The sequence below is a fragment of the Lemur catta genome, chromosome 7 (genome assembly GCF_020740605.2).
Source record: "Lemur catta isolate mLemCat1 chromosome 7, mLemCat1.pri, whole genome shotgun sequence".
In the NCBI taxonomy this organism is placed as follows: domain Eukaryota; kingdom Metazoa; phylum Chordata; class Mammalia; order Primates; family Lemuridae; genus Lemur; species Lemur catta.
The window spans coordinates 68,579,916-68,590,159 of record NC_059134.1 but is presented as its reverse complement, the minus strand read 5'-3'; the positions used below and the strand labels follow the sequence as shown (position 1 = coordinate 68,590,159).

General features: G+C 37.1%; 1 non-coding gene across 1 annotated transcript; it reads left to right on the top strand.

Moving 5' to 3' along the window:
* Window positions 1–6,333: 6,333 nt before the first annotated feature.
* LOC123643100 lies at window positions 6,334–6,396 on the top strand. The gene has a single exon (XR_006736664.1). It is a non-coding gene; the product is annotated as a U7 small nuclear RNA (small nuclear RNA).
* The last annotated feature ends 3,848 nt before the right edge of the window (window positions 6,397–10,244 follow it).

The window sequence follows — 10,244 nt, the reverse complement described above, 5'->3', positions numbered from 1 at the left end:
TAAAAAATCATTTGATCATACATGCAAGGGTTTATTTCTGGGCTTTCTGTTCTATTCCATTGGTCTATATGTCTGTCTTTATGTCAGTACCACACTATGTTGATTATCATAGCTCTACAGTAAGTTTTAAAATCAGCAAGTATTCTTTGTTTTCCAAATTTGTTCTTTTTCAAGACTGTTTTGGCTATTCAGGGTCTCTGAGGTTTCATATAAATTTTGGGGTAGATTATTCTATTTCTGCAAAAAAAAATCACTGGAGTTTTGATAGGGATTGCACTGAATCTGTAGATTGCTTTAAGTAGTACTGAAATCGTGACGTTAATATTAACTCTTCAAATTCATGAACACAGGATATCTTTCCATATATTGGTGTCTTTAATTTTTTTTCAGCCATGTTTTGTAGTTGTCACTGTAAGTTTATACCTAAGTATTTTATTCCTTTTAATGCTATTGGTAATGGGATTTTTTTTTAATTTCCTTTCTAGATTGTTTGTTATTAGTGTAAAGAAGTGCAACTGGTTTCTATGTGCTGATTTTGCATGCTGCAACTTTGCTGAATTAGTTTATTAGTCCTATTTTTTTTTGTGTGTGTAGAGTCTTTAGGGGTTTTTAACTGTAAGATTATGTCATCTGAGAACAGAGATAATTTCATTATTTCACTTATTTTTAAATTCGGATGCCTTTTATTTCTTTTTTTGGCCTAATTTCTCTGGCTAGGATTTCCAGTACTATATTGAATAGAAGTGGTGAAAGCAAGTATCCTTGTTTTGTTCCTGATATTAAAAGAAAAGATTTTTTCTGAAATTACATAGGCCATGTAGTGGGGGGAAGCTTTTAGTCTTTCACCACTGAAAGACTGTAGGTTTTTCAAATATGACCTTTATCATGTTAAGTAGTTTTCTTCTAATTCTAGTTTATTGAATGTTTTTATCATGAAAAAGTGTTGAATTTTGTGAAATGCTTTTTCTGCATCAATTGAGATGATCATGTAATTTTTACCCCTCATTATATTAATGTTAGGTATTACATTAATTGATTTTTGTATGTTGAACTATCCTTGTATTCCAACAATAAACTCCACTTGGTGATGGTGTGTAATTGAACTTATTTTAAACTTATTCCTCTGCTAACTAGCACTTGTGGCACTTGAGAAGATAAAAATAATTGTAGAGATTAGAGAAACTATATTTTCTCAGATATAAACTATTGTATAAGCAAACACTCTTTAATATATCATTTCAGTGTGTGTATGGGAGAGGTAGGTGAACAGTATACTGTAATTATCATAAGCATGGATTCTGGAGTCACACTGCCTCTGTTCAAATTATATCTCTGCCATTTACTAGTTGGGTAACCCTCAACAAGTTTTTAACTCATTTATGCTTTATATTCGTCAGTTGTAAAATAGGGGTTAAAACAGATCTACCTCAGGGTTGTTGTAAATATTAAAGAGGCCGGGCACAGTGACTCATACCTGTAATCCCAGCACTTTGGGAGGCTGGGGTGGTAGGACTGCTTGAGGCCAAGAGTTTGAGGCTAGTTGGGGCAATATAGCAAGAACCTATCTCTACAAAAATAAGAAAAAAATTAGCAGGGCATGATGGTGCACACCTGTACTCCCAGCTACTCATGAGGCTGAGACAGGAGGATCATTTGAGCCCAGGAGTTTGAGGCTACAGTGAGCTATAATCACATCACTGCACTCCAGCCTGGGCAACAGAGCAAGACCCTGTCTCAAAATAATAATTAAAAAAAAGATTAAAGAGAGAATATTTATAAAGCACTTAGAATAGTTCCTGTCATAGAGTAAGTGCTCTGTGAGTATAACTATTATTATATAATTATACTTTGATTAATGAAAGATATAGGTCTTTTGCTGAATCCAAGGTTAAAATCAGATTTACAGCTAAACTCTTTAGTGGCAAGGAAAGCATTTACAGTTCAAAAACTATAGACAGGGACCTTTATACTAGAAAAAATGTTGTCTGCTTTGTCATTCGTGTATGTCAACTTATTTACACCTGAAAAGAAACTAAGATGCCTATCCTTTAATGTTCCCTCAAGTATAAAGAAGTAATCTTCCAATCTGCAGAGACTGCACATAAGTGTAGGGATCTGACCTTGAAACTTCTTACAGACCTGCAGCAGTAAGGTTGTGTCAGCTTTAAACTGCCATGTCTGCCCCTCCTCCCCACTCCAATTGTAAATCCTTGTCTGTCTCCCAACTAGAGCACACATTCCTCAAGGTGAGGGTCTGTGCCTAACCTTCTCTACAAGCCCATACCTTCCAACACAGGGCCTCAGCCTCAGCAAACAAGTCCTGGATTGAATTCTCTGCTTCTGCTCTATTGGCCTTTATTCTTTGCAGCATGATATTAAGGAAGAAGCTATGGATATAAGTCCAGAGACATAGATTTAAATTCTGCCTTGACCCTTACTATAATAGTCGAGTAAACCTGAAATAGTAACTTCATTAAGTCCAAGTTTAAGCTTCTCACTTATAAGACGGGAATAATATTTACCTCAAAGATACTGAGAGGACCAAGTCAGACAATGTATAATGTACAGTGCTGTAGAAAGTGTCAATAGATGATAAAGTAAAATCTTATTTGACTCTGAATTTCACCATGTCAAATCACCCCTCTAATTCTCAATTCAATTCCTAAACTTTTAATGAGAGCTTCACTTATTTATTTCTCCTTGCCTGCTGTATCTCCACTAATTTTTAAAAAATTAATAGGCTTTATTTTTAGAAGGGTTTTAGATTTATAGAATATATGAACAGATAATACAAAGGGTCCCACCCATCCCACCCCTACACATAATTGCCCCATTATTGATATCTTACATTAGTAGGGCACATTTGTTATAATAAACCAATGAACATTTTTATTATAACTGACACATTTTATTAACTATTAATTTTATTATTTTAATAATAATAAAACTTATTAATTTTTTAAGACATTATTGATAACACTGATGCATTTTTATTAACTAAAGATCATAGTTTGTTCAGATTGTTCCAGTGTTTCCCTAATGTTCCAGGATCCCATCCAAGGTGCCATATTATACTTAATTGTCACATCTCTTTGGGCTCCTTTTGGCTGTGACAGTTTCTCAGACTTTCCTTGTTTTTGATGGCTTGACAGTTTTGAGGATATTGTAGGAAGTCGTTCAGTTGGAATTTGCCTCTTGTTTTTCTCATGATTAGACCAGGGATATAAGTTTTGGAGAGGAGAATCACAGAGGTAAAGTGCCATTTTCATCACATAATATCAAGAATACATTCTATCAACACAACTTATCACTGTCGATGTTGACCTTGATCATCTGGCTGAAGTAGCGTTTGGCAGGCTTCTCTACTGTAAAATCACTCTTTTTCTCCCTTTCCATACTGTACTCTTTGGAATAAGTCACTACGTACAGCCCACATTTACAGAGTGGAGAGCTATGATCCCCATCCTAAACACTTTTTAAAATAAATTCTTGATGCATGATACCATGTTAGATTGTATAAGGTAGAGATATATGTCATTGCCTGCCTTGCCCAGAGCACCTTTAAAGAAAAGTTGCCTCCACCCACAGCCTCTGTTAAGGACCCCGATTGGGACAAAGATGGCTACTGAATTTTCAGTATTTATACGGTTCAAACTGAACAACTAAAGGATTTTTGTGATTTGTTAGCATTCAGTATTATTCAATTTTTTCTCTCATTCAAAAACCCATTGACTCTCTTTGCTAAATGCAGTTAGAGAATCCTGAGTTTACTTGATACATTGAAATCATACTTTCTGAAAAAAAAGGTCCCCAAAATTCTTGCAGACTTTTTAAATACTTCGTTGAGTGATGCCTACTTATTTCTTTTTAACAGTTTTTAATATCTCTTTAGCAATAAGAGTATGCGAATTAAAAGAGCAAGCAGTGTTATTTAAATGCTTCATTGCTTCAAGGACCTCGTTGAGTATGTCAAAGAAAGAATTAATAAAAAATGTATTTTTCTAAGTGTCAAGGCTGTTTTTAAAAGAGACAGCACCACTTATGAATAGGAAAATAAATCCAGCTCAGTGTGAACAATTATTATGGCACTTGCCATGACTATCTTTTCAAATGGATTTCATCCCTCAAAGAATTTGATTCTTTTACATAGATATTCCTAAACACTTATCCAGCAGGGGAAAAAGTGAAATTATCACATGTAGTGCTGAAGAAGAGGAGAATCAAAATTGATGACAATGTGTTTTTTTAAAAAATTTTAAAAGTTATTGATCAAGAGATAAAATGTATTTCTGAAGAATGGAAAAGCAGTTTATGCCACAAAATATGGTCTTATGTGCTTCGACAAATTAATTTCAAAGAGCGGTTCTCAGAGCTGTTAATTTTACACCAGTACCAGTTCTCATTGGTGATTGTTCAATGTCACAAAAAAGGGAAATAAGTTGAATGTGACCACTGTAGAAGCTGTGTTATGTTATAATTGGAACATAAACTGTAACTGCAAGAAATCTTGTAAGCAAATTCTGCAAAATAGGAACTGTTAAGAAGAGCTGAATTATGAAGAAAACATAATTAAAGAAAGAGGCATGTGGCCAGCGCGGTGGCTGAAGCCTGTAATCCTAGCACTCTGGGAGGCCAAGGCGGGTGGATCGTTTGAGCTCCAGAGTTCAAGACCAGTCTGAGCAAGAGCAAGACCCCCGTGTCTACTAAAAATAGAAAGAAATTAGCTGGACAGCTAAAAATATATAGAAAAAATGAGCCGGGCATGGTGGCGCATGCCTGTGGTCCCAGCTACTTGGGAGGCTGAGGCAGTAGGATTGCCTGAGCCCAGGAGTTTGAGGTTGCTGTGAGCTAGGCTGACGCCAGGGCACTCTAGCCTGGGGAACAGAGTGAGACTTTGTCTCAAAAAATAAAAAGAAACAGAGGATGGATGGATGGATGGATGTGGTGGCTCATGCTTGTAATCCTTGCATTTTGGGAGGCCAAGGTGGGAGGATGGCTTGAGGACAAGAGTTTGGGACCAGCCTAAGCAAGAGTGAGACCCATCTCTACAAAAATAGAAAACTTAGCCAGGCATGGTGGTGCACAACTGTAGTCCCAGCTACTCAGGAGGCTGAGGCAGGAAGCTTGCTTGAGCCCAGGAGTTTGAGGCAGCAGTAAGCTATGATGATGCCAGTGATGGGTGACAGAGTGAGACTCTGTCTCAAAAAAAAAAAAAAAAAGAAAGAAAAGAAAAGAAAAGAAAAAAGAAATAGAGGATGGAAGTAGATTAAATCTCGGGAAACTTTTGAATGAGGAAGACTCAAAGACACGTTCCATTCTTTACCTGGGTCACAGAGAACTTTGCAAAGGTATCTGTGCAACTGGAAATCTTTTCAATCAAATAAAGATCTAAAGGCTTCCCCAAGTGATACCCTAGGTTTACACTGTGACAAGACAGAGACATTCCTTGCTATATGTAGAAAGACTGTCTCATCTCAAGTGTCTGGTAATTCACCATTTTTCCTCAGTCCCCACCTCTGGAGATGTCTCTTTCTGACCATGCAAACATCGCATGTCATCTTAATACTCCTCCAATCCATGTAAACATGCAGAAGGCTGAAAGCACACACAGGGTTGGTTGTTCTCTGACCGAACAGATATAAAGCAACAAGTAATATTTTATTTATACGAGTGGCTGCAGATTTTATCTTTGAAGGACTACTCAGGTATAATGGATAATAGTTTATAATACGAATGTTAAGAGATCAATAGCTTATTAAATGCCGCCTATTAAAGAACCACACTCACAGTGTACATCAATAAAGGGTTATAGAGAAAGAAAAAAAGGAATTAAATACTATAAAAAATACTTTAAAAATTAATCAGTTATTATGTGCTAAGTGGTTTTAAGCATTTTGTTCACTATCTCCAACTACAAACAGTTTGGCAGCCAGTGAGAGGAAGCAGAGAGGAAAGTTTTTTCGGACAAATCAAAAAGAGCTCAGTAACTCATTCTCGAAGACAGACTTAAAGCAAAAGAGCGACTCAACTGTTAAGAAAGACACCGTCCAGAATAAATTCTAGAGATCTGCTGTACAACATGATACCTATAGTTGGTAATACTATTAATATATTGTGTACTTTAAAAAATTTAAGAGGGTAAGTCTCATGTTAAGTGTTAAAAAAAAGGACACGAGGAAACTTTGGGAAATGTTGGATATGTTTGTTACCTTGTTTGTGGTGATGGTATCACAGGTGTGATACGTCTAAACTATCACATTGTACACATTAAATAAATGCGCTTCTTTGTATATCAACTCTACCTCAATAAATCTGTTTTTTAAAAGGTAGCAATAGTGTTACAGCTCTTTTAGAATTTGTCTAGCAGATTTTCTGGTCCTTACCGGAACTGCCCACCCCCAGCCCCCCCCCAAAAAAGGTAGCAAGCATCCGATCTATCCACAAAACATAGAATTAGGAGAGCAGTAGATGAATTTTTCAGCCCTGGAACTTCTTGACGCTAAGTCCTGAAAGCTGTGCTAATTCCTACTAAGCAAACAGAAGGAAACAATGTCAGTCTCAAATTAAACCTTCCACAGGGTGACAGGGTACATACATGGCCCTTTATCCTTCTGAATGTGAGGAATACAGTAGGTTGTCTGCTCCTAGATTCAGAGAACTTCAGAATGCTAAGAAATGTTGACCTTTTCAAAGCAAAAAGGTGTGCTCAGCACTTCTCGGTCACAGTGTCATCAGTCTCCTGTGCCCACATATCCCCTAGCCTTCTCATTCCTGAGTGATTTCCTTCTGTCTAATGCCTGCAGTCCCATAGCCTGATGGTTCAGATAAACTATGTGACAAATCTTGCAGCTATATCTCTTCTTTGTGGGAAGGTCAAGTTGTCCTTTGAAAAATACGAAGGATACAAAAACATTATTAATGCACACACGGTTAGAGTTTAGAGAGGACTATAAGAGAAAACTCCTTGGCATTCACACAGTAGCCTTCCAAAATTGTACCCAACTTACTAACTTACTTCTTTGGAGTCATCACCCATTTCCTCTCTTCTTCCACAAACATACACTCAATATTCCGTCTTCATGGCCTCCTTGCCTGTGCACATGCTGTTCCCTCTGTCCTTTCGTACCTTCTTATGTGGAAAACTCACATTCACCTTTGAGAACACTTCAGCTTCTCAGTAAAACAACTTCCAAGAACTCCAGGGAAATTAAGTCACTCCCTTCTCTGTGCTTTTATAAGCCTTTGTTTATATCTCTATTATAACACCTATCATATTATATTATGTGTTAAATTTGAGGACAAGGGTCGTGTCTCAATCATCCAGTGATTAACACAGCCCCTGGTAGATAGTAGATATTCTATGCGTTTTGTTTGTTTGTTTAGAGACAGGGTCTCACTCTGTCTACCCAGCTGGAGTACAGTGGTGTGATCATAGCTCACTGTAACCTTGAACTCCTGGGCTCCAGCAATCCTCCTGTCTCAGCCTCCCAAGTAGCTAGGGGATACAGGCTGGTGCCACCATACCCAGCTAGTTTTTTACTTTATTTTTTGGTAGATACAAGGTCTTGCTATGATGCCGAGGCTGGTTTTGAGCTCCTGGCCTCAAGTGAGTCTCTCAACTTGGCCTCCCAAAATGCTGGGATTACAGGTATGAGCCATCACTCTCAGCTCGATGCATTTTTTTAACAAATGAATGATCATTGTCTGAATTGTTTGCTTTATACTTTTTGTAAAATTAGTTTAATAATGTGATTGCCTTCAGTATGACAATTTCTTCCATAAATAAGTACAATAGGAGCCAGACCATGAAAGGGATAATTCCATCATTCCTGGAAGGCTATCAATTATATCAAACTTACCCAAGTAAGTGGAGAAAATCTCAAAATCAGAATACTGAGTAGGCCTTTACAATAACAAGGAAAAAGGTGTTTATAAAAACCATTTGCGGCCGGGTGCGGTGGCTCACGCCTGTAATCCTAGCCCTCTGGGAGGCCGAGGCGGGTGGATCACTCGAGGTCAGGAGTTCGAGACCAGCCTGAGCGAGACCCCTTCTCTACTAAAAATAGAAATAAAAATTATCTGGACAACTAAAAATATATATAGAAAAAATTAGCCGGGCATGGTGGCTCATGCCTGTAGTCCCAGCTACTCGGGAGGCTGAGGCAGTAGGATCACTTAAGCCCAGGAGTCTGAGGTTGCTGTGAGCTAGGCTGATGCCACGGCACTCACTCTAGCCTGGGCAACAAAGTGAGACTCTGTCTTAAAAAAAAAAAAAAAATTATCTGGACAACTAAAGATATATATAGAAAAAAATTGGCCAGGCATGGTGGCGCATGCCTGTAGTCCCAGCTACTCGGAGGCTGAGGCAGTGGGATCACTTGAGCCTGGGAGTTTGAGGTTGCTGTAAGCTGGGCTGACGCCACGGCACTCACTCTAGCCCAGGCAACAAAGTGAGACTCTGTCTCAAAAAAAAAAAAACAAAAACCATTTGCATTTCCAATTCTTCTTCCTCTTGACAGAGTATAACACAAAAATTATACACAAATACACAAACATTATGTGTAGACTTCACATCAGAAGAGGTCTTTAAAAAAGATCAAAATAATAGATTTTTTACAGTTGAAAGGGACCTCTTGGTTATCTAATTCAACCTTCTTCTATGTATGAATCTCTATAATATCCCTGATCAATGCTCATTGTCCATCTACCTTCTATTTGAATACTTCCAGTGATGGGGTACCTCACTATTTAAGAAACTACTTGATTCCTTATTTTGACAATTATAATGTCCAAGCTGAGCCTAAATCTGCCTCCTGGTAATCTTTAGCCATTGAACCTAGTTCTTCCTTCTTAAACCACAAAGAATACTCCTTCTTTCTTACGGTAGCCCTATAACTAATTAAGCACAGCTATACAGTCGTTCCATGTTTTTTCTTTTCCAGACTTTTCTAGTTTTATTCACTGCTTCTCATATGTCATGTTTTTCAACATTTTCACCAAACTGATTTACATTCCCAGGATGTGTTCCAGTTTATCTCTAACACTTCTAACATTGAGCCTAGAGCAATACTCCAAGTGAGATTTATCCAGTCTAGAGAATTTCCCAGAGCAGGTCTGAAATATATCTCTCATCCTAGACTCCATGTTGTTACTGTTCAAACTTGTACTGGCTCTTGCTTGAGGTAGAGTCAAACCTTGGCAATGATGAATAGGAAAGGGGGTGACATGAAGCCTGGGTGGGACCAGAGCTAAGAGAACTGATCTAACTCTGGAAGTGGATCTTTAGTTGGAAGGCAAAGCTACATAAGTGAACCCTAGATATATCAAAGGCTTTCAAGAGATTTTGGTAGCTTAGAACCATACTGTAGCAATATTTGGAATCAGACAGGTGGCAACATCATGTCTCCATTAGGTTTTGGAGAAGGCTCTCAATCATCAGATGAAGAACATGAGAATTAAGCACCAATCCCTGGGCAAAGAGGTTGCAAAGAACTAGGCAAATTAAAGACAAGAAGACTGAAGTTCAAAGAGGGGCTGTATTTTTAGGGGGAAACAGAGGTAGTAAAAATCAAAATGGCTCTGGAGTCATAATGATCTTTGTTGAATTTTCATCTTCTTTACTTTCCAAGCCTGTTTCCTCATGTGAAAATGGGGATAATAATAGTACCTACTTTAAAGGACTGCCATGAAGATTTAGTGGAATAATATATGTAAAGTGTGGCATGTAGTTCAAATGTTATTATTACAGATTAAAATGCACAAATAAAATGTAAGTCAAATGAATTTTTAAGTAATTTCATTTTTGAAGCTTTTAAAATCAGTTAGGTACTAAGAAAATTTTCTCAAATTAATTTTTAACACTTCCTTTAAGAAAAGCATTGTATCTATTTTTTTAAAAGATGACCAGAAGTGATATGGATTGGTTAAAAATGGCTTGTAAAATATGCATAACATATGACTCATTATCATAATAATTGTATTAATAGTATGGTTATAATAAATATACTTATTTTCAGATTTTACTTTCAAGTAAAATGATGGCTTTCTTATAAAACTTTAAAATCAGTCTTTTTATAGTATAAATTTAGATTCATCAATCCAATTAGAATTTTTCTAGGTAGTACAATTCAGTATGTGTTAAAAATCTTTGCATAGGCTCTTTTCCCAGCCACATACTGTTTTCCTTTTAGTATCCAATTATCTAAAACTTAAGAGGAGTGGGCACCGCCCAATGGGGGTGTTTG